Source organism: Alosa pseudoharengus, unplaced genomic scaffold, assembly GCF_046254945.1.
Source record: "Alosa pseudoharengus isolate Yale_2024_CS ecotype anadromous, Long Island Sound unplaced genomic scaffold, YU_APseudo_1.1 YU_APseudo_1.1_scf_17, whole genome shotgun sequence".
In the NCBI taxonomy this organism is placed as follows: Eukaryota; Metazoa; Chordata; class Actinopteri; order Clupeiformes; family Clupeidae; genus Alosa; species Alosa pseudoharengus.
The window spans coordinates 35,397,048-35,423,692 of record NW_027468640.1 but is presented as its reverse complement, the minus strand read 5'-3'; the positions used below and the strand labels follow the sequence as shown (position 1 = coordinate 35,423,692).

The window sequence follows — 26,645 nt, the reverse complement described above, 5'->3', positions numbered from 1 at the left end:
GGAGAGCACTGGGAGGACAAGACAGTCCGAATTTGTGATGGGCGACCCTGCTGATTGTCAGCTCGGTGGTCCTAGACAGTGACCGTTTGTTGTTTCATGGTTGACGCTGTCATCAGAGTTTCTTAGCACTCAATCCAGACTCCAGGCACCGGTAGATGCTAGCATGGCAGCTCGCAAGTCAGCCGCAGCTCGGTGGTCGTGGCAGCTGCAGATCTCTTGCAGATTGACGTTAGGCCCCCTTGCTGAGCAATCCCTCCTAACTTGACGTTGATGGTGTCAGCCGAGTTTGTTAAACAGAAAAAAGGACTAAGAATAACATAAAAACGATCGAAAATAACATGAATAAAGAGTGATTACATTTAACTAGAAAAATAAATACAAAAAATTAACAGAACATTACATAAAATTACGAACATTACATAAATACAAACAAAAACATGATGCCAGACGGAGCGGCGTGTCTCGCCAGCGTCCCCGTGTTTGGTAAGGTGTTTGATTTCCGGTGAGGGCGGGCATGGCCGGATTATCATAACCATGGGCCCTGGGCACAAAATCGGAATGTGCCCCCCTCCCTCCCCGCATGCACGCCCGCACACAGTTGCCTGATGGTACGCACAGTGCGTACGGCCATACACCTGCAGGCGCGCACTCACTAACCCCAAAGCTAACCTGTAGGTTACAGCAGCTGTGAGAACCACCGTTGGGCTGCTAAGAAAGACTCTGTTGTAGTTTCTAGATAATAAAAACACAAAATTAATTTCTGTCAATTGAACGTCTTATCAGATTTATTTATGGGTATCCTCATTTATTGTGATGTCGAAGTTCCATGATAGTGTTTGTTTCATGCATGCAATGTGTGGTTTGGATGAGCCAGATGGGCAGCTTGCCTGTCTTCAGCTTAAAGTGTCTGTCCAAAATTGCGTGAAAAACGTCAAATTAACTGAAAAAAAAAAAAAAAAAAAAACCACCAAGAAAAACCCCTGAACCCCCGAATTTGTGTAGCCTACCCTACTTAGCCTACAATTCCTAGGCTAGATTATAGTCATTTTAGCTAACGTGGTTAGAAGTTTCTCGGATGCAATTGAGCAGTTAGTCCACACTTCATCAACCCACAAACATGAAATTTACTTCTGTCAAAACTTTTGAAAGGGAGATACACTAAATTACGTTTTCAGTGTAGGGCAGTAAGCACACGCAAAATAGTGCTTTACGCACAAAGCAAGCGCATTCTGCCTGGTACAGATTACAATCTAATGCAAACAAGGCTTATATGAATATGACGCACGTTTCGACCAGAGACGAAGCTAAAGGTGAAGATATCTATCTCCTGTTACTGGATCAGCAGGTAAGACGGGACGTGAGAGTGCCACCCGCATCGATCGCCAACCTCAGGGTCGCCTGCAGGAATGAATGCTATGGTACGCAGCAGGCCCGGTGTGATGTGTGCGAGTGGAGAAGCTGCGCATGACACGTGTTGCGCAGATGACATTACAATTGACATTTTGTAACTCTGAGCCTAACTTGTATAACTTTGTATACACTTGTTACTTAGGCCTACTTTGATAAATATAAAATATTTCTGAGTCTGACTATGGCATAGCTTTAGCTCCCCACCCAAGTAGGCTAATGATTAGAAAAGAAAAAAAAAGCAAGCTTGATCAAGGACCCGGCCCGGCCCGGTCCGAGGATAGTGGCTGGAAATATCGGCCCGAGCTCGGGCAGAGAATCTAAACTCTAGTACGCACACCCATCTACACTACAATCACGCGATTTTGGACAGAAACTTTAAGTTGAAGACAGCAAGCTGCACGGTCTGGCTCATCCAAACCACACACTGCGTGAAACATACACTATAATGGAATTTGGACATCACAATAAATGAGGATACCCATAAATAATCTGCACTGATAAGAGGTTTCATTGACAGAAATTACTTTTGTATGTGTAGGCTATCATAGAAACTACAACAGAGCCTTTCTTAGCAGCCCATCGGTGGTTCTCAAAGCTGCTGGAACCCACTGGTTGTGCTTTGGGGTAGTGAGTCTGGCGATGCGGGTGGCACCCTCACCTCCTGTCTTACCTGCTGATCCAGTAACAGGAGATATATATCTTCACCTTTACATCTTCACGCCTTGTCTACATTAGATTGCAATCTGTACCAGGCATTAACAAACACGAATGCCCTCGCTGTGCGTAAAGCCACAAAATGATGCTTGTGCTTACTGCGCTACACTCAAAACATTTAGTCTCAAAAGTTTTGACAGAAGTAGATTTCATGTTTGTGGGTTGATGACGTGTGGCAGGGCCATAGTCACCATAGACAATGAGGGGGACGTGTCCCCCCCAATATTCAAATATGACCAAAATGTCCCCCCCAATATTCGGACATAGAAAAATAAAGAAAGAATAAAGCGCTATACTAGGCCTACAGGAAACCAACACGTATCTGAAATGTAATCAAACGTAAATAACGCACAAATTAGTGACCTATGGTTCCAGAGTAGCCTACACCCCTGAGTGGTTTGTCCTGGTGATTTTCCGTTTTTCGTTAGTGGCGTGCGCTATCAAAAGCTTCCATTTACTGCACCCTACTGCGGTAAGGTAGGGCTGTCAACAATATCGCAAAAGCTACCGGAACAATTTTGACAAAACTTCTTGGAAAGGTGTAGCACAGGCTAAAGAAATCCCATACATGTTTGGAGCCGATTAGACTGAAAGGGAACATTTTCCATATTGTAGCCTATTCTCGCAATGATAGCGAAAGTGAAACGTTTTATTTTAAATGATGAATTTGTGCAAGCCTGTGTCATTTCTTTCACGTCTTTCAACATCAATAATGCATTCATATGCTAGTAGTAATGCCAGAAATTACCGTGTATAGGCCTCTTAGAAATGATTGTTGCATCTTGCATATTATTTAGATGTGCACTCAATCGCGCATCCATGCAGGCAAAACGTGATTAAATGTGGCGACGTTTACAATACGTGATAGTTAATGTGAATCGCGGGCAATAACCAAAGAAAGAAATTTGCACCTCCATTCACCAATTAAAGGCTGTAGTAGGCCTAGTGTTTCTACATGTTGGCACAAAACGTCATTTCTGTCAGAAGCCAGTCTATAATGCATACAGGGGTAACATGAGGTGAGTCAGACAGAAGAGGGGCCTGTCTTAGTAGCCTATTCCTGAATCCTGTCCCTTTCAAACTACATTAAAATTGTGTGATTAGCCGCCAGCATAATAAAATCTAAATTAAAAGACAAAATCTTATTAGGCTCCAAACCTATGTCTAAGCCTTAGTTTAAAAAAATCTTCAGGTGTAAATAATAAGTCAAAGAACCACATTCTGTGTAATATAGAGGTTATCAAAAGATACTCTAGTTTGTAATTTCTTTTAAAGTATACATTTTGAACACAAATGGAGTCACAGGTCCATGGATGGACCAGTGAAGTTGCTTCTTCTCCACCCTTCTCTTTTCACAAAACTCACGGGGGGGGGGGGGGGGGCATTCTGTTTGGGGGTCCCTCAGACCCCAACACAGATTTGGTCCCCCCCAATGTTGACATCATGACTACGGCCTTGACGTGTGGACTAACTGCTCAGTTGCGTCCAAGAAAACGCTAACCACGTTAGCTAATGGTGCATTCAGAGCACCTCGGAATGACAAGGACCGCCCCCATGGCTACTTTGTTTTTCCGACAGCAAGTGTTCATGTGCTTTGCCAACGGAATGTGTGACAAACACGGATGCCACAACAAAGGTTAAAACATACACTCACTAATCCTAAACAAACAACTGTATTTGCTTAAACTATAGTGTAAGATGCTCGTGAAAGAAAGATATGCAGCTTTCAAGTGATAAAAAGGGCAAATTCCCAAGTTCACATTAAAACTGTTGGACATGAAAGGCCACATGGACTACAAACGAACTACAACGTGACGACAAAAGTGAGAACGAGCCCCTAACTGGGTAACTCTGTTAGCAAAATCTAGCCCCAGTTTCCGACCTCTGACTCACACATTAAGTGACGTGAATGACGCGGAATGATGTTTTCACTCGGAGAAAGGTTTTTCCGAAGCCCATGAACGCTAGGTCTGAATGTTATGAAATGTTTTGACGTGATAGTGATTTAAGATAATATTTTGATTGAACGGGTTGCAAAATCTGCATAAAATTAGGGAAGTGCAGTACTGCGTTTGTAATGTGATCGAAAGTAATATTTTGACTATGCCCAGGGCCCCTTACTGGTCCCGTGCCCCTGGGCAAGTGCCCAGTTGCCCTAATGGTTAATCCGGCCCTGAGGGCGGGACATCCGGGGTTTGAACTTGTCATCAATTGAGTCTGACAGGTTGTTTGAATGTGGCGGGGTGCTTTTGTATGAGTCATGTGTCTGGGGAGGGGGCTGTGTGTGTGTGTGTGTGTGTGTGTGTGTGTGGGGGGGGGGGGGGGGGGGGTCAGTGTCATTTTTGTACTTTTTATGATAATTACAGTGCATGAAAATGCACTGTACTGTTCTTCTAAAACTTTTTATTACAGTGCATGAAAATGCACTGTACTGTTCTTCCTAGGCTTCTTCTTCTTCTTCTTCTTCTTCTTCTTCTTCTTCTAACGCAGTTAATGCAGCTTCAACCGTTTAACGTAGAAACTTCATTCAAACTGCGTTGCGTAGGTCTTACTTATGACATGTGGGCTTTGTATTTTTCATCTTTGTAACTTTTATACTTTTTAAACTATTAATTAAAAACTGCTCAAAATTTCCCCATAGACTTAACATGGGCTGATGACATCACAATGGACTAATTAACTTGATTTGCACCTGGTATCATCTTCCAGCTGCTCATCTAGGCCCCATCAAAGAATCAGTTCAACTGATTGCACCTGTATCAACTGCTTTCTACTGAACTAGACCAACTCTCTCTGTCTCTCCATTCTACAAGGATATAAGACACATTTCCTCCAACTTTCTATCCATTCATCCTCTTCAAACCATTCACTCATCCACCCATTAAACTATCCATCAACATCCATTAAACAATCTGCCTATCAACATCCATTCAACTTTCTGTCTATCAACATCCATTACACTATCTACATTTAACTTTTAAACTATATACTCTGTCTCAGGCTTTAAGCATACAATATGGCTCTATTAAGACTGCCGTTAAGCAATTAGAATCCTATGGCAGGTGTTCGGGCCAGCTGCATCAACTGCCAGTCTCAGGCTTTAAGCATACAAACTGGCCCTATTAAGACTACACATCCTGTCCAACTGCTTCCTCTGCCAAAAACTGTTTCAAAATAAAAGTCCTCACTACAATATTTCACTGTTAAACAATTTAACCCTTTAAACTACTGAACTTTTTAACTGTTCAGCCATTGTAACTGTTACTTGTCATCAACTATGACTCCTACCCACTGTAGCTAGTTAGCATGGTTAGCATAGTTAGCATGCTAGCATGTTAGCATGTTAGCATGCTAATTAACATTTTTAGCAAAACTGTTAAAAATGATTAGCTAAGTTAGCTAAGTCACATGGTTAGCATAGTTAGCATGCTAGCATGTAAGCATGTTAGTTAGCATTTTTTGCAAAACTGCTAAAAATTATTAGCTAAGTTAGCTAAGTCACATGGTTAGCATAGTTAGCATGCTAGCATGTTAGCATGCTAGTTAGCATTTTTTGCAAAACTGCTAAAAATGATTAGCTAAGTTAGCTAAGTCACATGGTTAGCATAGTTACCATGCTAGCATGTTAGCATGCTAGTTAGCATTTTTTGTAAAACTGCTAAAAATGATTAGCTAAGTTAGCTAAGTCACATGGTTAGCATAGTTAGCATGTTAGCATGTTAGCATGCTAGTTAGCATTACTGTTAAAAATTATTAGCGAAGTTAACTAAGTCACATGGTTAACATAATTAGCATGTTAGCATGCTAATTAGCATAGTTATCATAACTAATACAAATTATTAGCTAGGTTAGCTAAGTCATATGGTTAGCATAGTTAACATTTTAATATTGTTAGCATGCTAGTTAGCGTAGTTACTTGGTTAACATTATTATCTTTAACATAGTTAGCATAACTACTAGCAAACATTGGAGCCATTCCAACTGTTAGTTATCGTCAACTATCTGCCTAAATAATTTAACCATTTCAATTATCAACCTATTTAACTGTTCAGTCATTCCAACTATAGTAAACCTTATCTACCAAGCAAATAATTTAACCATATGAACTCATCATATTTTTGCATTTTCATGCACTGTATTTCCTTCAGGAAATGCTTTTCTAGTTACAGTGCATGAAAATGCACTGTACTGTTCTTCCTAGGCTTCTTATTCTTCTTATTCTTATTCTTCTTCTAACGCGCTTAATGCAGCTTCAACCGTTTAACGTAGAAACTTCATTCAAACTATGTTACGTAGGTCTTACTTAGGACATGGGTGCTATGTATTTTTCAGCTTTGTAACTTTTATACTTTTTAAACTATTAATTAAAAACTAATCAAAATTTCCCCATTGACTTAACATTATGATTATGACATCACAATACGGCCGTTAAGCAATTAGAATCCTATGGCAGGTGTTCGGGCCAGCTGCATCAACTGCCAGTCTCAGGCTTTAAGCATACAAACTGGCCCTATTAAGACTACACATCCTGTTCAACTGCTTCCTCTGCCAAAAACTGTTTCAAAATAAAAGTCCTCACTACAATATTTCACTGTTAAACAATTTAACCCTTTAAACTACTGAACTTTTTAACTGTTCAGCCATTGTAACTGTTACTTGTCATCAACTATGACTCCTACCCACTGTAGCTAGTTAGCATGGTTACCATAGTTAGCATGTTAGCATGTTAGCATGCTAGTTAACATTTTTAGCAAAACTGCTAAAAATGATTAGCTAAGTTAGCTAAGTCACATGGTTAGCATAGTTAGCATGCTAGCATGTTAGCATGCTAGTTAGCATTTTTTGCAAAACTGCTAAAAATGATTAGCTAAGTTAGCTAAGTCACATGGTTAGCATAGTTAGCATGCTAGCATGTTAGCATGCTAGTTAGCATTTTTTGCAAAACTGCTAAAAATGATTAGCTAAGTTAGCTAAGTCACATGGTTAGCATAATTAGCATGCTAGCATGTTAGCATGCTAGTTAGCATTTTTGCAAAACTGCTAAAAATGATTAGCTAAGTTAGCTAAGTCACATGGTTAGCATAATTAGCATGCTAACATGTTAGCATGCTAGTTAGCATTTTTAGCAAAACTGCAAAAAATGATTAACTAAGTTAGATAAGTAACATGGTTAACATAGTTAGCATGTTAGCATTGCTAACATGCTAGTTAGCATAACTACTAAAGTTAAGTATTATCCACCTATTTAACCGTTCAATCATTCCAACTATATTAAACCTTATCTACCAAGCAAATCATTTAACCATATAAACTATCCACCTATTTAACTGTTCAGTCACTCCAACTATATTAAACCTCATCTACCTAGCAACCAATATAGTTTGTTTTTACTCTGTATGATATTTTACATCATATTTTTTGCATTTTCATGCACTGTATTTCCTTCAGGAAATGCTTTTCTAGTTATTATTCTTCTTCTAACGCACTTAATGCAGCTTCAACCGTTTAACGTAGAAACTTCATTCAAACTATGTTACGTAGGTCTTACGTAGGACATGGGTGCTATGTATTTTTCAGCTTCGTAACTTTTATACTTTTTAAACTATTAATTAAAAACGAATCAAAATTTCCCCATTGACTTAACATTATGATTATGACATCACAATACGGCCGTTAAGCAATTAGAATCCTACGGCAGGTGTTCGGGCCACCTGTTTCAACTGCCAGTCTCAGGCTTTAAGCATACAAACTGGCCCTATTAAGACTACACATCCTGTCCAACTGCTTCCTCTGCCAAAAACCGTTTCAAAATAAAAGTCCTCACTACAATATTTCACTGTTAAACAATTTAACCCTTTAAACTACTGAACTTTTTAACTGTTCAGCCATTGTAACTGTTACTTGTCATCAACTATGACTCCTACCCACTGTAGCTAGTTAGCATGGTTAGCATAGTTAGCATGCTAGCATGTTAGCATGCTAGCATGTTAGCATGCTAGTTAGCATTTTTTACAAAACTGCTAAAAATGATTAGCTAAGTTAGCTAAGTCACATGGTTAGCATAGTTAGCATGCTAGCATGTTAGCATGCTAGTTAGCATTTTTTACAAAACTGCTAAAAATGATTAGCTAAGTTAGCTAAGTCACATGGTTAGCATAGTTAGCATGCTAGCATGTTAGCATGCTAGTTAGCATTTTTTACAAAACTGCTAAAAATGATTAGCTAAGTTAGCTAAGTCACATGGTTAGCATAGTTAGCATGTTAACATGTTAGCATGCTAGTTAGCATAGTTAGCAAAACTGCTAAAAATGATAAGCTAGATTAGCTAAGTCACATGGTTAACATAGTTAGCATGTTAGCATTGCTAACTACTAAAAATGCATTAGCTAAGTTAACTAAGTTAAGTATTGTCCACCTATTTAACCGTTCAATCATTCCAACTTTATTAAACCTTATCTTCCAAGCAAATCATTTAACCATATAAACTATCCACCTATTTAACTGTTCAGTCACTCCAACTATATTAAACCTCATCTACCTAGCAACCAATATAGTTAGTTTTTACTCTGTATGATATTTTACATCATATTTTTTGCATTTTCATGCACTGTATTTCCTTCAGGAAATGCTTTTCTAGTTATTACAGTGCATGAAAATGCACTGTACTGTTATTCCAAGGCATTTTATTATTACAGTGCATGAAAATGCACTGTACTGTTCTTCCTAGGCTTCTTATTACAGTGCATGAAAATGCACTGTACTGTTCTTCCTAGGCTTCTTATTCTTATGCTTATTACAGTGCATGAAAATGCACTGTACTGTTCTTCCTAGGCTTCTTCTTATTCTTCTTCTTCTTCTAACGCATTTAATGCAGCTTCAACCATTTAACGTAGAAACTTCATTCAAACTTTGTTACGTAGGTCTTACTTGGGATAAGAGTGCTATGTATTTTTCATCTTTGTAACTTTTATACTTTTTAAACTATTAATTAAAAACTATCAAAATTTCCCCATTGACTTAACATTGCCCTTTATGACATCACAGCAATTAGAATCCTGTGGCAGGTGTTCGGGCCACCTGGATCGATCAACTGCCACTTTCAGGCTTTAAGCATACAAACTGGCCCTATTAAGACTACACATCCTGTTCAACTGCTTCCTCTGCCAAAAACTGTTTCAAAATAAAAGTCCTCACTACAATATTTCACTGTTAAACAATTTAACCCTTTAAACTACTGAACTTTTTAACTGTTCAGCCATTGTAACTGTTACTTGTCATCAACTATGACTCTTACCCACTGTAGCTAGTTAGCATGGTTAGCATAGTTAGCATGTTAGCATGCTAGCATGTTAGCATGCTAGTTAGCATTTTTAGCAAAACTGCTAAAAATGATTAGCTAAGTTAGCTAAGTCACATGGTTAGCATAGTTAGCATGCTAACATGTTAGCATGCTAGTTAGCATTTTTTGCAAAACTGCTAAAAATGATTAGCTAAGTTAGCTAAGTCACATGGTTAGCATAGTTAGCATGCTAGCATGTTAGCATGCTAGTTAGCATTTTTTACAAAACTGCTAAAAATGATTAGCTAAGTTAGCTAAGTCACATGGTTAGCATAGTTAGCATGCTAACATGTTAGCATGCTAGTTAGCATTTTTTGCAAAACTGCTAAAAATGATTAGCTAAGTTAGCTAAGTCACATGGTTAGCATAGTTAGCATGCTAACATGTTAGCATGCTAGTTAGCATTTTTTGCAAAACTGCTAAAAATGATTAGCTAAGTTAGCTAAGTCACATGGTTAGCATAGTTAGCATGCTAGCATGTTAGCATGCTAGTTAGCATTTTTTACAAAACTGCTAAAAATGATTAGCTAAGTTAGCTAAGTCACATGGTTAGCATAGTTAGCATGCTAACATGTTAGCATGCTAGTTAGCATTTTTTGCAAAACTGCTAAAAATGATTAGCTAAGTCACATGGTTAGCATAGTTAGCATGCTAATATGTTAGCATGCTAGTTAGCATTTTTTTAAAAACTGCTAAAAATGATTAGCTAAGTTAGCTAAGTCACATGGTTAGCATAGTTAGCATGCTAACATGTTAGCATGCTAGTTCACATTTTTTGCAAAACTGCTAAAAATGATTAGCTAAGTTAGCTAAGTCACATGGTTAGCATAGTTAGCATGCTAACATGTTAGCATGCTAGTTAGCATTTTTTATAAAACTGCTAAAAATGATTAGCTAAGTTAGCTAAGTCACATGGTTAGCATAGTTAGCATGCTAATATGTTAGCATGCTAGTTAGCATTTTTTTAAAAACTGCTAAAAATGATTAGCTAAGTTAGCTAAGTCACATGGTTAGCATAGTTAACAGGCTAGCACGTTAACATGCTAGTTAGCATTACTGTTAAAAATGATTAGCGAAGTTAGCTAAGTCACATGGTTAACATAATTAGCATGTTAGCATGCTAATTAGCATAGTTATCATAACTAATAAAAATTATTAGCTAGGTTAGCTAAGTCATATGGTTAGCATAGTTAACATTTTAATATTGTTAGCATGCTAGTTAGCATAGTTACTTGGTTACCATTATTATCTTTAACATAGTTAGCATAACCTCTAGCAAACATTGGAGCCATTCCAACTGTTAGTTATCGTCAACTATCTGCCTAAATAATTTAACCATTTCAATTATCAACCTATTTAACTGTTCAGTCATTCCAACTATAGTAAACCTTATCTACCAAGCAAATAATTTAACCATATGAACTCATCATATTTTTGCATTTTCATGCACTGTATTTCCTTCAGGAAATGCTTTTCTAGTTCTTATTCTTCTTCTAACGCGTTTAATGCAGCTTCAACCGTTTAACGTAGAAACTTCATTCAAACTATGTTACGTAGGTCTTACTTAGGACATGGGTGCTATGTATTTTTCAACTTTGTAACTTTCATACTTTTTAAACTATTAATTAAAAACTATCAAAATTTCCCCATTGACTTAACATTGCCCTTTATGACATCACAGCAATTAGAATCCTGTGGCAGGTGTTTCGGCCACCTGTTTCAACTGCCAGTCTCAGGCTTTAAGCATACAAACTGGCCCTATTAAGACTACACATCCTGTTCAACTGCTTCCTCTGCCAAAAACTGTTTCAAAATAAAAGTCCTCACTACAATATTTCACTGTTAAACAATTTAACCCTTTAAACTACTGAACTTTTTAACTGTTCAGCCATTGTAACTGTTACTTGTCATCAACTATGACTCCTACCCACTGTAGCTAGTTAGCTAAGTTAGCTAAGTAACTTGGTTAACATAGTTAGCATGCTAGCATGTTAGCATGCTAGTTAGCATGCTAGTTAGCATTTTTAGCAAAACTGCTAAAAACGATTAGCTAAGTTAGCTAAGTCACATGGTTAGCATAGTTAGCATGCTAGCATGTTAGCATGCTAGTTAGCATTTTTAACAAAACTGCTAAAAATGATTAGCTATGTTAGCTAAATAATATGGTTAGCATAGTTAGCATGCTAGCATGTTAGCATGCTAGTTAGCATTTTTACAAAACTGCTAAAAATGATTAGCTAAGTTAGCTAAGTCACATGGTTAACATAGTTAGCATGCTAGCATGTTAGCATGCTAGTTAGCATTTTTTACAAAACTGCTAAAAATGATTAGCTAAGTTAGCTAAGTCACATGGTTCACATAGTTAGCATGCTAGCATGTTAGCATGCTAGTTAGCATTTTTAGCACAACTGCTAAAAATGATTAGCTAAGTTAGCTAAGTCACATGGTTAACATAGTTAGCATACTAGCATGTTAGCATGCTAGTTAGCATTTTTAGGAAAACTGCTAAAAATGATTAGCTAAGTTAGCTAAGTCACATGGTTCACATAGTTAGCATGCTAGCATGTTAGCATGCTAGTTAGCATTTTTAGCACAACTGCTAAAAATGATTAGCTAAGTTAGCTAAGTCACATGGTTAGCATAGTTAGCATGTTAACATATTAGTTAGCTTTTTTAGCAAAACTGCTAAAAATGATTAGCTAAGTTAGCTAAGTAAAATGGTTAGCATAGTTAATATGCTAGCATGTTAGCATGCTAGTTAACATAGTTAGCAAAACTGCTAAAAATGATTAGCTAGGTTAGCTAAGTCACATGGTTAACATAGTTAGCATTGCTAACATGCTAGTTAGCATAACTACTAAAAATGAAAAAATTAGCTAAGTTAACTTAGTTAAGTATTATCCACCTATTTAACCGTTCAATCATTCCAACTATATAAAACCTTATCTACCAAGCAAATCATTTAACCATATAAACTATCCACCTATTTAACTGTTCAGTCACTCCAACTATATTAAACCTCATCTACCTAGCAACCAATATAGTTTGTTTTTACTCTGTATGATATTTTACATCATATTTGTTGCATTTTCATGCACTGTATTTCCTTCAGGAAATGCTTTTCTAGTTCTTATTATTCCTCTTCTTCTAACGCAGTTAATGCAGCTTCAACCGTTTAACGTAGAAACTTCATTCAAACATTGACGCGTAGGTCTTAATTAGGACATGTGGGCTTTGTATTTTTCAACTTTGTAACTTTTATACTTTTTAAACTATTAATTAAAAACTATCAAAATTTTCCCATTGACTTAACATTGCCCTTTATGACATCACAGCAATTAGAATCTTATGGCAGGTGTTCAGGCCAGCTGGCCCAACTGCCATTCTCAGGCTTTAAGCATACAAACTGGCCCTATTAAGACTACACATCCTGTTCAACTGCTTCCTCTGCCAAAAACTGTTTCAAAATAAAAGTCCTCACTACAATATTTCACTGTTAAACAATTTAACCCTTTAAACTACTGAACTTTTTAACTGTTCAGCCATTGTAACTGTTACTTGTCATCAACTATGACTCCTACCCACTGTAGCTAGTTAGCATGGTTAGCATAGTTAGCATGCTAACATGTTAGCATGCTAGCATGTTAGCATGCTAGTTAGCATTTTTTACAAAACTGCTAAAAATGATTAGCTAAGTTAGCTAAGTCACATGGTTAGCATAGTTAGCATGCTAGCATGTTAGCATGCTAGTTAGCATTTTTTACAAAACTGCTAAAAATGATTAGCTAAGTTAGCTAAGTCACATGGTTAGCATAGTTAGCATGCTAACATGTTAGCATGCTAATTGGCATAGTTAGCAAAACTGCTAAAAATGATTAGCTAGATTAGCTTAGTCACATGGTTAACATAGTTAGCATGTTAGCATTGCTAACTACTAAAAATGCATTAGCTAAGTTAACTAAGTTAAGTATTGTCCACCTATTTAACCGTTCAATCATTCCAACTATATTAAACCTTATCTTCCAAGCAAATCATTTAACCATATAAACTATCCACCTATTTAACTGTTCAGTCACTCCAACTATATTAAACCTCATCTACCTAGCAACCAATATAGTTTGTTTTTACTCTGTATGATATTTTACATCATATTTTTTGCATTTTCATGCACTGTATTTCCTTCAGGAAATGCTTTTCTAGTTCTTATTATTCCTCTTCTTCTAACGCAGTTAATGCAGCTTCAACCGTTTAACGTAGAAACTTCATTCAAACATTGACGCGTAGGTCTTAATTAGGACATAACATTACATTACATTACATTACATTTGGCTGACGCATTTTTAGCCAAAGCGACTAACAACATGGTAAACAGTTTAAGTTTAGAGCAATTCTCAACAATATTAGGACAATTTAAAAAACATTAGAGTACAGTAAGAATAAGTGCATCAGTGAGTGCTGTTTTTAACAGTTACGTGTCAGTTTAAGACGGCTGGTGAGTGCTAGGATCAGCAAGACTTGTTGTAAGTGTTGCTATGAGAGGAGATGTTCTCTAAAGAGCTGGGTCTTCAGGAGTTTTTTGAAAATGGAGAGGGATGTCCCTGCCCTTGTAGGAACTGGCAGTGTGTTCCACCAGCGAGGAACAACAGATGAGAAAAGTTTGGATTGGCCTGAGCGTACCGGAGGTAGAGCTAGACGTCGTTCGTCTGAGGAGCGCACACATGTGGGCTTTGTATTTTTCAACTTTGTAACTTTTATACTTTTTAAACTATTAATTAAAAACTATCAAAATGTTCCCATTGACTTAACATTGCCCTTTATGACATCACAGCAAATAGAATCCTGTGGCAGGTGTTCGGCCATCTGTTTCAACTGCCATTCTCAGGCTTTAAGCATACAAACTGGCCCTATTAAGACTACACATCCTGTTCAACTGCTTCCTCTGCCAAAAACTGTTTCAAAATAAAAGTCCTCACTACAATATTTCACTGTTAAACAATTTAACCCTTTAAACTACTGAACTTTTTAACTGTTCAGCCATTGTAACTGTTACTTGTCATCAACTATGACTCCTACCCACTGTAGCTAGTTAGCATGGTTAGCATAGTTAGCATGCTAACATGTTAGCATGCTAGCATGTTAGCATGCTAGTTAGCATTTTTTACAAAACTGCTAAAAATGATTAGCTAAGTTAGCTAAGTCACATGGTTAGCATAGTTAGCATGCTAGCATGTTAGCATGCTAGTTAGCATTTTTTACAAAACTGCTAAAAATGATTAGCTAAGTTAGCTAAGTCACATGGTTAGCATAGTTAGCATGCTAGCATGTTAGCATGCTAGTTAGCATTTTTTACAAAACTGCTAAAAATGATTAGCTAAGTTAGCTAAGTCACATGGTTAGCATAGTTAGCATACTAACATGTTAGCATGCTAGTTAGCATTTTTTACAAAACTGCTAAAAATGATTAGCTAAGTTAGCTAAGTCACATGGTTAGCATAGTTAGCATGCTAGCATGTTAGCATGCTAGTTAGCATTTTTTACAAAACTGCTAAAAATGATTAGCTAAGTTAGCTAAGTCACATGGTTAGCATAGTTAGCATGCTAACATGTTAGCATGCTAATTGGCATAGTTAGCAAAACTGCTAAAAATGATTAGCTAGATTAGCTTAGTCACATGGTTAACATAGTTAGCATGTTAGCATTGCTAACTACTAAAAATGCATTAGCTAAGTTAACTAAGTTAAGTATTGTCCACCTATTTAACCGTTCAATCATTCCAACTATATTAAACCTTATCTTCCAAGCAAATCATTTAACCATATAAACTATCCACCTATTTAACTGTTCAGTCACTCCAACTATATTAAACCTCATCTACCTAGCAACCAATATAGTTTGTTTTTACTCTGTATGATATTTTACATCATATTTTTTGCATTTTCATGCACTGTATTTCCTTCAGGAAATGCTTTTCTAGTTCTTATTATTCCTCTTCTTCTAACGCAGTTAATGCAGCTTCAACCGTTTAACGTAGAAACTTCATTCAAACATTGACGCGTAGGTCTTAATTAGGACATGTGGGCTTTGTATTTTTCAACTTTGTAACTTTTATACTTTTTAAACTATTAATTAAAAACTATCAAAATGTTCCCATTGACTTAACATTGCCCTTTATGACATCACAGCAATTAGAATCTTATGGCAGGTGTTCAGGCCAGCTGGCCCAACTGCCATTCTCAAGCTTTAAGCATACAAACTGGCCCTATTAAGACTACACATCCTGTTCAACTACTTCCTCTGCCAAAAACTGTTTCAAAATAAAAGTCCTCACTACAATATTTCACTGTTAAACAATTTAACCCTTTAAACTACTGAACTTTTTAACTGTTCAGCCATTGTAACTGTTACTTGTCATCAACTATGACTCCTACCCACTGTAGCTAGTTAGCTAAGTTAGCTAAGTAACTTGGTTAGCATAGTTAGCATGCTAGCATGTTAACATGCTAGTTAGCATTTTTAGCAAAACTGCTAAAAATGATTAGCTAAGTTAGCTAAGTCACATGGTTAGCATAGTTAGCATGCTAGCATGTTAGCATGCTAGTTAGCATTTTTAGCAAAACTTCTAAAAATGATTAGCTAAGTTAGCTAAGTCACATGGTTAGCGTAGTTAGCATGCTAGCATGTTAGCATGCTAGTTAGCATTTTTTATAAAACTGCTAAAAATGATTAACTAAGTTAGCTAAGTCACATAGTTAGCATGCTAATATGTTAGCATGCTAGTTAGCATTTATTACAAAACTGCTAAAAATGATTAGCTAAGTTAGCTAAGTCACATGGTTAGCATAGTTATCATGCTAGCATGTTAGCATGTTAGTTAGCATTTTTTGCAAAACTGCTAAAAATGATTAGCTAATTTAGCTAAGTCACATGGTTAGCATAGTTAGCATGCTAGCATGTTAACATGCTAGTTAGCATTTTTAGTAAAACTGCTAAAAATGATTAGCTAAGTTAGCTAAGTCACATGGTTAGCATAGTTAGCATGCTAATTAGCATAGTTATTATAACTAATAAAAATGATTAGCTAGGTTAGCTAAGTCATATGGTTAGCATAGTTAACATTTTAACATTGTTAGCATGTTAGTTAGCATAGTAACTTGGTTAACATTATTATCTTTATTAACATAGTTAGCATAACTACTAGCAAACATTGGAGCCATTCCAACTGTTAGTTATCGTCAGCTATCTGCCTAAATAATTTAACCATTTCAATTATTAACCTATTTAACTGTTCAGTCATTCCAACTATATTAAACCTTATCTACTAAGCAAATAATTTAACCATATGAACTCATCATATTTTTGCATTTTCATGCACTGTATTTCCTTCAGGAAATGCTTTTCTAGTTCTTATTCTTATTCTTCCGCTAACGCGTTTAATGCAGCTTCAACCGTTTAACGTAGAAACTTCATTCAAACTTTGTTACATAGGTCTTACTTGGGATAAGAGTGCTATGTATTTTTCATCTTTGTAACTTTTATACTTTTTAAACTATTAATTAAAAACTATCAAAATTTCCCCATTGCTTAACATTGCCCTTTATGACATCACAGCAATTAGAATCCTATGGCAGGTGTTCAGGCCACCTGGATCAACTGCCAGTCTCAGGCTTTAAGCATACAAACTGGCCCTATTAAGACTACACATCCTGTTCAACTGCTTCCTCTGCCAAAAATTGGCATTTTCAAAATAAAAAAATGCTTTTCTAGTTCATTTTGTGGATTTTTTTGGCTGGGTCGGGGCTTGTGTGTGTGTGTGTGTGTGGTGTGTGTGTGTGTGCATGGGTGGGGGTGTGCATGGGTGTGTGTACATGTGTGCGTGTGTACAGGGGTGTGGGGGTGTACCAGGGGGTCAGGATTTGAAGGGTTAGCTTCAGCCACTTAGCATGGCATTTGGCCGCCGACATTTTTGAAAACATGGCGTTACATGGTTGCAACTTCCGGCACCAGTTTTTACATGCTGATTGGTAGATGACAGCTCATGCACGAGTTTAGTGTTGGGCACGAGTGTCCTCGCGCGTCCATGTTGGTTTGCATTTCTGGAAGACGACAAATAAAACAACTAACTACTTGGATAAGGCTACTGATACTTGACTTAATGCCTACATGGTTTAGGCTGTATTACCGGACTTTGTGGTAAATAAAAGAAAAATGTTAATGTTGTCATATTAGGCTATTATTTGCCGTATATGCGGGGTGCCAAGTAATTACCTTAAAGTAACTGACTATGACCATACACTTTGGCAGATGCATAGCAATGACCTATATCCAATTATTAGCCTACTCATTGCGTTGTGTATGAAGACTATTTTAAAACGCACGGGCTGTAGTTCTGTAGAACGCAACGTCTGGATCATAACCTGTCTCCCCAAGTGATTTAAAACGAAACAAATGTCAATGACTTATTTCGTTTGCTTTCTTGCAACATTGACATGATTAGGCTATGCATTTGATTTAAATGTTCAGGCTGCCAGTCGAGGCAAAAGCCAAATGTCCAACAACAGTTGCAGACTCTATGCCTGCTCGAACCACAATACCCGAGGGATGTGCGCTTCTATCGGAAGTTTAACTTGCGTTGGCTTCATTTTGTCTGCCTGCAAATGTAGCCTAGGCTTAACAAGCTGCAAATTCACACTGGGTGCAGCAAAAATCCCAACTATCCACACGTTTCTTACATACCATGTCTACTTAATTAATAGTCATTTTCGTTGGATAGCCTATTGCGTAATAGGCCTAGGCTACAACCTGTCCAAATAGTATTTAGGGATCATTATTTGTGAAGCCTAAAGTGACACAATATTGATTCGCATCGTTTATTATCACATATGAACATCACATTAAATAACCTAGGACTTCAGAGACAGCTAGGGCAAACTTTACCACCATTCCCAAAATGTTATCCCAACCAATTAAATGAATTTGCGCTTATAACGAGGTGAAGCGCGTTCCCGAACAACTTCTTTTCCTCTGAGGGAATGTCCAATCTTCATCAACGACATACCGTTGTACCTTACGTTGTCTCCGTCTGTAACGTGGAATCTAATAGGCTAATTCTAGCTGGTGCCGGAAACGACATCCATGAAACGCCATTTTCGTAAAGATGGCTGCGGTCAATTTCATGTTTTTTTGGCTGAAGTAGCTAGCCTAGCATGGGCCATTGAAATGAATGGGGGCGGGACTTAGTCACTCACTCCAGTTATATATAATACCTCCATGGGGTGTACACGGATGTGTTGGTCATGGGTTGTGTCCTGTTGGGGGATGTCATGGGAGTGTCATGCGCGAGCAATTATGAGCGGTGCTGTTAGGGAGAATACAAGTGGTGTAAAAGTATAGCAAAGTAAGCATGGCTAGTTTAGCAACTCCTGAAAATGCGGGTCCTAGTAGTGTGCGGCTAAGTGGGGCCCCTAAGAGAAAACATTAAGAGAAGACACAAGAGAAAGCTATAGGCCTCAGTATAGGCATCCAGTGGCACCGGCAGGCGTAATCCTGTACGCACTGTGCCTACATTTTTTTCACAGCTTTATTTATGAAATCATTCAATATTAGCCTACAACAATAAAAAACACTTGTGTGACAACTAGCCTATATTTATTGACTCATGTGCAATCTGAATATTGGCATTATTCCGAATAAAACCGGAATATGGTGTGCATGGAAATCATAGACTATAAAATATGAAAACGTAGCATTGCCATGCCTTGGCCTGTGTGGCGTGGCTTTGCATGGGTCAATTCTGACGCTTAAAAACACAACGTTCCATTCAATTATAGGATAATAGCCTAAATCATTCAGTCATGAAAAGAAAACAACAGCAGCAGCTTCATATTTTTCAGGCGTTTAACCGTAACGTTAAAAGACGCACTGTTCTTAGCAGTCTGACACTGACAGCAGCGAGAGATTGTCCTCTAGGGTCACGGTCTACACATGTTTAAAATGTTGAATTGTTTGCTTTCCTCTTTGCTTTTCCTTCCTTTTAAAAAAATAAAGCACTGTTTGGAACAAGGATTCAGTTAATGCGTAGAGCAGAGGTTCTCAACCTTTTTGGGGCTAAGGCGCGTCATGATGAGTAGGGTTAGTGCGTAGGCTTGTCATCTAAAAGTTTGGGAAAACCAAAACAGCAGTGCAATGTATTTAGAGTGTTGTGAGCAAATCGTTATTGTTAGTAGATTACCATAACTGTGTTTTTCTCTATCGCAAATTGCGACATAAACTTGTTTTTTTCTTTCCCTTTTTCGCAGGTTGGGCAGTGAAGTTAATGCGCATAAGGTATGTTCACCTAATTTGAGCCAGAGCCCCTGCTCTGTAACGGTATTCCTGTCCTTCCCAAACTGCGTTTAAATAGTGTGTTTAGCAACCAGAATTTTAAAAAAATTCCCGGGGGAGAAATCTCCCTCATCCCAGAACTTTTAACCCTTAGAACCCGATTGACGCAAAGTGCGTCAAAAAACACACCCTTTCTTCTCTGTTACATTGCTCCGGAACAGTTCATCGCAGCGAGATGAAACCTTTATTGCGTGACAGAGCAGAAGTGGGGCTTTCCAACGAGATCACACACTTGTCTGTGCGATCAAGTATAAAAATAAAGAAAATCATGAAATTAAATCAAATTGCATCATATTTACAGTCTACTTCTCTGCGTTCACCTGCGCACCCATTACTCTCGTTTGAATTACTCGTGAACCCGTGATCGCATAGATATGGCAAGCATATCAAATGAAAGAGGAGACACAGGGTTATCCATTGGTATCATTTATATCGATCCTTCTGGCTTATAAAAACAGACGAAGTGACTGCAAAATAATAACGTCATGTACACAAACCAACGTTGCACACCCATTACTCTCGTTTGAATTACTCGGACCCGTGATCGGATAGATATGCCACCTATGTCAGATGAAAGAGGAGACACAGAGCTATCATTTGATACCAAGTACTTCCTTCTGGGTTATAAAACAGATGAAGTGACAGCAAAATACTAACTTCATATAGTTGGACTTACCCCACATTTTGTCTGTTTTTTTGGCAAATGTTTATAACGCTATCATGTGTTTGTTTCTCTATGGCAAAGCATGTTCATAATCCGGTTTTGAGATCCTAGCAAATTCCTGCATGGCATCCAATTCAAGGCATGGCATCCCAATTTGTTATTTATAGGTTATTTAACATAATAACCTAATGGTGGTATAACATAAGGGTGATAACACTTGTCAGTAGGGCCCCCTTGGAATTTTTGCTTGGGGCCCCCACAGACTCTAGAATCGCCTCTGATTGTAGCCGTGTCTAAACAACAGAAAAGCTCATCAAAACGCGTCTAAGATGCAAAGGCATATAGGGCAGGACTTGGACCACAAGAAAATGTGCGATGTTTCGAGAAATTACAGTTTATTGGCAGCGCAGATCCATATGAGTTGGGTGAGGGAGACGAAGTATCAAGTTCAACCACAAGCGCCCCCATTCCTCTGATAACTTCTGGCATTATTCTCCTTTCTCCCTGGTTTTTTAATAACTTTTGGAAGTCGATACCTACACCAGATGTTTTTCTCAGTCTGACCTATTGGTACAACCTAAAACACGGCAATAATTAACCATTTTCCTTGACGATGTTAGGGATTTACTTCAGTGCCTAATGCTTTCTAATGAGGCGAGTATCTCCAATATGACAACGTCCAAATCTGATGACACGCCGTGCAAACCCCTAATTGTGACCAGACGGCCCTCAAGTCGGTGTCATGCCGGGCTCACACGGGGTTTGTCAACAGAAGCACATGGCCAACGCAAACGGCTTCAACAAGGCACGGCTGGCAGTCAATCATCGCCACCCACACCTGCATCGCATTCGCCCTCGTTTGTCCGAGCACAAAAGGAGCAGCGCCCTCGAGGAGAGGGGAGTTCTGGATTTTCTTACCCTCACTCCCATATCTGTTTTCCACAGAAGGCGCCTAAAAAAGACGACCCCCAGACGACTGGAGCCCCGACTGGCCGAAGCTTGCGTACAGTGGTGACCTCTAGTCTCCCTTCCTCTCCACAGTGGTGAGCCCCTCATCTGCACCTTGCCTGCCTGGCTGATTTCCCCAAGAACTTTCTCCCCACGCACCGGACCACGACGAGGGGCCTTCACTTGCACCCACCAAGCTAACACAGTGTGGAACAAAAAATAAACACACCCGCGTTGTCGGGTTTTCACTTCATTCCTGCCTTCAGTTCATTCTTGCCCTGCTACAATATGCAGAGCTGTTAATTGGTGGTCCTTGACCATTTATGGGTGCTATGTATAAAATTATCTATCAGAATACAGATATTACTGCAAAGTGAACGGCAGTCCTCCGCGGCCTTCCCATACTCCTTGGAGAGGAGAACAAAGATTTCTTCAAGACATGCTTTGTAAGTAGTTTGAGGTCCTAATTTACAGTGGCCGAGAGGGGTCACAACACCTCCAAATTCGGGAACAACAGTGTCATAAAAGTTGCCTATTATTTTCATATATGCCATATGCAATTTCGACATGCAATGCAAACTATACAGTACAATGTGTAATGCATAGGTTATGCTTATAGGATCAAATTTCAAGGATCAAATTGCTTATGGGATCAAATTTTAAGGATCAAATTTTTACAATGGCGACTTACTAGTAAAAACGTTGTCTTAAAAAATGTTGTGAACTTTCCTCTGTGACAACAGCAAAGCCTTTTTGGCTGGTGACCACAAGCAGCTATTCTGCAATGTAATAAAACATCTTCATCTGTCTGGTTATAACTGTAGGGCTTCTAATAATTTCCTCTATGAGCAAGCTAATTGCAATACTTAAAATACTGAACTAGAATTGTAGGTATTTTTTTCTTCTCACATGTTGTTTCCCTATTGAATATGGCGTATCCATTTTACCGAACTGTCAATAGAGTGCATGGTTTGTGTCTTTACATTGCAGAATAGCTAACTGTTGTTACCAGCCAAAGCCTCTTTAGATGTAAATGTGAGCAGCTGTGAGAGACCCTCAATTGGTCCTGATCAAGACTACCTATCACCCTCTTTTCTAAAGTGGCTGTTTTGTGTTTTCTACCTAAATGCAAGATTGTATATCAATGAGGAATTGTGTAATATCTCATGTAGTTGTGTTTTTAGGACTGTGATGAACCGGACCTGGCCAACACCTCCATTGGGATCCTAACAGTAATCCCTGAAGATACCCCACCTCTTCCTGACTCGTTCAATCTAGAGCCTTCAGCAACTGCCCTCATTTGAGAGGGCACAATTGTCATGGATGATCTGGAAAATCTTCCAGCGGCATTGTGCCAACTGTTCGGGCTCATTTATGCCCTGAATTTGAAGTACCCCGAACAGCTTAAGAACACGATGGACTTTATCCAAAGAGTTCTACTTTCACTGGGTCACAAATCTTTAAAACCCAAAATTCAATCTCTCAAAAATCTTCTGTGCAGTGAGTAGTGAAGTTCTTTGTTTTTCACACACACACACTCTCACACTCGCTCTCTCGCACTCACTCAACACACACACACACACACGGTGCGTGCACTCGCTTTCTCTCTTGCACTCACTCAACACACACTCACTCGCTCTCTCACACTCACTCACTCAACACACACTCACTCGCTCTCTCTCAAACTCACTCACTCAACACACACTCACTCGCTCTCTCTCAAACTCACTCACTCAACACACACTCACTCGCTCTCTCTCGCACTCACTCACTCAACACACACACACTCGCTCTCTCGCACTCACTCAACACACACGCTCGCTCGCTCTCTCTCTCGCACTCACTCACTCAACACACGCGCACACTCACTCACTCACAAACTCAACACACACACACACACACTCTCACTCACTCACCCACCCACACTCTCGCACTCACTCTCTTGCACTCACTCAAAACACACACACTCACTTGCTCTCTCGCACTCACTCAACACACACACACAAACACGCTCTCACTCAACACACACACGTGTGCGTGCACTCACTCACAAACTCAACACACACTCACTCACTCACTCAACACACACACACTCGCTCTCTTGTACTCACTCACTCAACACACACACACACTCACTCGCACTCATTCACTCACTCACTACACACACACGCTCGCTCGCACTCACTCACTCACTCAACACACACACACACGCTCGCTCGTTCTTTCTCTCGCACTCACTCAACACACACACACTCACTCGCACTCATTCACTCACTCAACACACACACACACTCACTCACTACACACACACGCTCGCACTCACTCACTCACTCAACACACACACACGCTCTCACTAAACACACACACATGTGTGCGTGCACTCACGCTCTCTCTCTCACACTCACTCACTCAACACACACGCTCGCGCACTCACTCACAAACTCAACACATACACTCACACTCTCACACTCACTCTCTTGCACTCACTCAACACACACACGCTCGCTCGCTCTTCCTCAACACACGCACACATATGCGTGCACTCACTCACAAACTCAACACACACACACACACTCACTCACTCAACACACACACACACACTCGCTCTATCGCACTCACTCACTCAACACACACACACACACTCACTTGCACTCATTCACTCACTCACTCACTTAACACACACACACACTCACTCACTACACACACACGCTTGCTCACACTCACTCACTCACTCTCTCACACTCACTCACTCAACACACACACACACACTCACTCGCTCTCATTCACTCAACACACACACTCGCTCACTCTCTCGCACTCACTCAACACACACACACTCACTTGCTCTCACACTCACTCACAAACTCAACACACACACACGCTCGCTCTCTCGCACTCACTCAACGTACACACACGCTCGCTCACTCACTCACTCAACACACACACACACACAATTATACAATTTGTTTTAAATGTTCATAGGCTTTTGTAGAGCCTTTTGTTGGATCTACAGTTCACTGTTGTAAGAGCCATAAAGCAGAAGTGATACATAATACACAATATGCTCCATTTATGTTAATAATTTATATTTTGTGTAATGCATAGTTTAATTGATTGATTGATTGTTTATGTGTATAATTCATAATATGCACAAAATGAATGTTGATGTACAGTCTACAGTGTATTAGTTGACACTCCCTTAGATTTAGGCCTACAGAGCATGTGCAGAGTCAGTGGAGTGAGAGCTGCGCTAGACACGGGAGCAAGTTCTCTTACCGTGTGAGGATTGTAATTTGTGAAAATACCAAGTAAAGACTGAACAACTGAATTACATTTCATGCGCGTCAAGAGTTACTGTGTCTACAGCTCATATGTGGTACATTTGGTAACAAGACAGAGTGCCATAACAACTGTATTGATATGTTTAGATAAAGTAAAGTGATGCACTCACTTAATAGCATACACACACTCACTCACTCAGACACTCTCATTCTCTCTCTCACACACACATACACTCACTCACTAACTCTCTCGCACTCACTCACTCACTCAACACACACACACACACACTCACAATTATGCAGGTCTTTCAATTTGTTTTAAATGTTTATAGGCTTTTGTTGGGCCTTTTGTTTTGTTTCTGCAGTTCACTGTATTGATATGTTTCGATCAAGTAAAGTCACACACTCTCTCACCCTCTCACTCACTCTCACACACACACTTGCTCGCTCGAACACACACACACACACACACACACACACACACACACACACACACACACACATTGATGGAGGTCTCAATTTGTTTTAAATGTTTTACAGCCTTCAGCTTTTGTTGAGCCTTTTGTTTTGGATGTGCAGTTTATGTATTTTGTTTGTGTATTATATATTGATCAAGTAAATTGACGCACTCACTCACACACACACACACACACACACACACACACTCTCATTCTCTCTCACACACACACACACACACACACTCTCTCTCTCATTCTCTCACACACACACGCACTCTCTCACACACAGAGACACTAAAGGTCATAGGCTTTTGTTGAGCCTTTTGTTTCGGATGTGCAGTTTGTGTATTTTGTTTGTGTATTATGTATTGATCAAGTAAATTGACGCACTCACTCACACACACACACACACACACTCTCATTCTCTCTCTTTCTCTCACACACACACACACTCTCATTCTCTCTCACACACACTCTCTCACACACAGAGACATTAAAGATCATCTAGATTTCTTTCCATTTTATTTATGGAGGTCTTTAATTTTTTAAGTGTTTTACAGCCTTCTTAAGCTTTTGTTGAGCCTTTTTGTATGGAGTCTGCAGTTCACATTATTGATATGTTTAGATCAAATAAAGTGTCTCAGTGATTCATTCAAACTGTTGTCTCTCTTTGTTTCAACAACTTAAAACTTTTGGGTAAAGTTTACTTGAATATTTTAAGGCAATCGGTTTCCTAAGATTTCCCTAGTATTGAGAACACTTAGCCTTGTAAGGATAACTTGTCTTAACGAGTACTGCTAACTGAACATAACTCAGTTGTCTGAACTGACATTTCCTTAGAGAAAGGAGCTAATGATTTTTGAGTTCACTGTACTACCATGACATGAGTTGACTCTACTAACATTTTTCTAGTCATAATAACTAATGATTTTTGAGTTAACTGTACTACCATGACATGAGTTGACTCTACTAACATTTTTCTAGTCATAATAACTGAAGAGTTTTGAGTTCACTGTACTACCATGACATGAGTTGAGTCTACTAATTTTTTTTAGTCATAATAACTAATGATTTTGAGTTAACTGTACTGAAGTGTACTACCATGATATGAGTTGTCCTAACACATTTCTTTTCAGCTATAACAACTTAAATATTGATTGTCAACTTTACTTTAAAAATTTGAGGCAATCGGTAAAGTAAAGTCAACAAATGACATTTTACAGTGCAGCACCAAACTCCGAGCATGGTAAACAAAATCGGATTTTTAAGGCAGTAAATGCTCCCGTTAAGAACCAAATCAGATTTTGTTCAAATCTACACACCCATGGCCATTGAAAAATGTAAGGTTCATTTATCAAATGTTATTGTGATCGGGATGGCGTTGCGGCGATGGAAATAGGAGACAGTGTTGAGGTTTCTCAAAAGGCAAGGTTTTATTTCCACCTTGGAAG

The 26,645-nt window shown here is 38.7% G+C and overlaps 1 long non-coding RNA gene across 1 annotated transcript in view; it reads left to right on the top strand.

The window, feature by feature from the left end:
- LOC143127738 (uncharacterized) overlaps nt 1-26,071 on the top strand; it is a 37,199-nt gene extending 11,128 nt beyond the window's left edge. The window contains exons 2-4 of the long non-coding RNA XR_012987698.1: nt 19,759-19,786; nt 21,453-21,901; nt 22,640-26,071. This is a non-coding gene — a long non-coding RNA (uncharacterized LOC143127738). The remainder of the gene's footprint in view (nt 1-19,758; nt 19,787-21,452; nt 21,902-22,639) is intronic.
- The last annotated feature ends 574 nt before the right edge of the window (nt 26,072-26,645 follow it).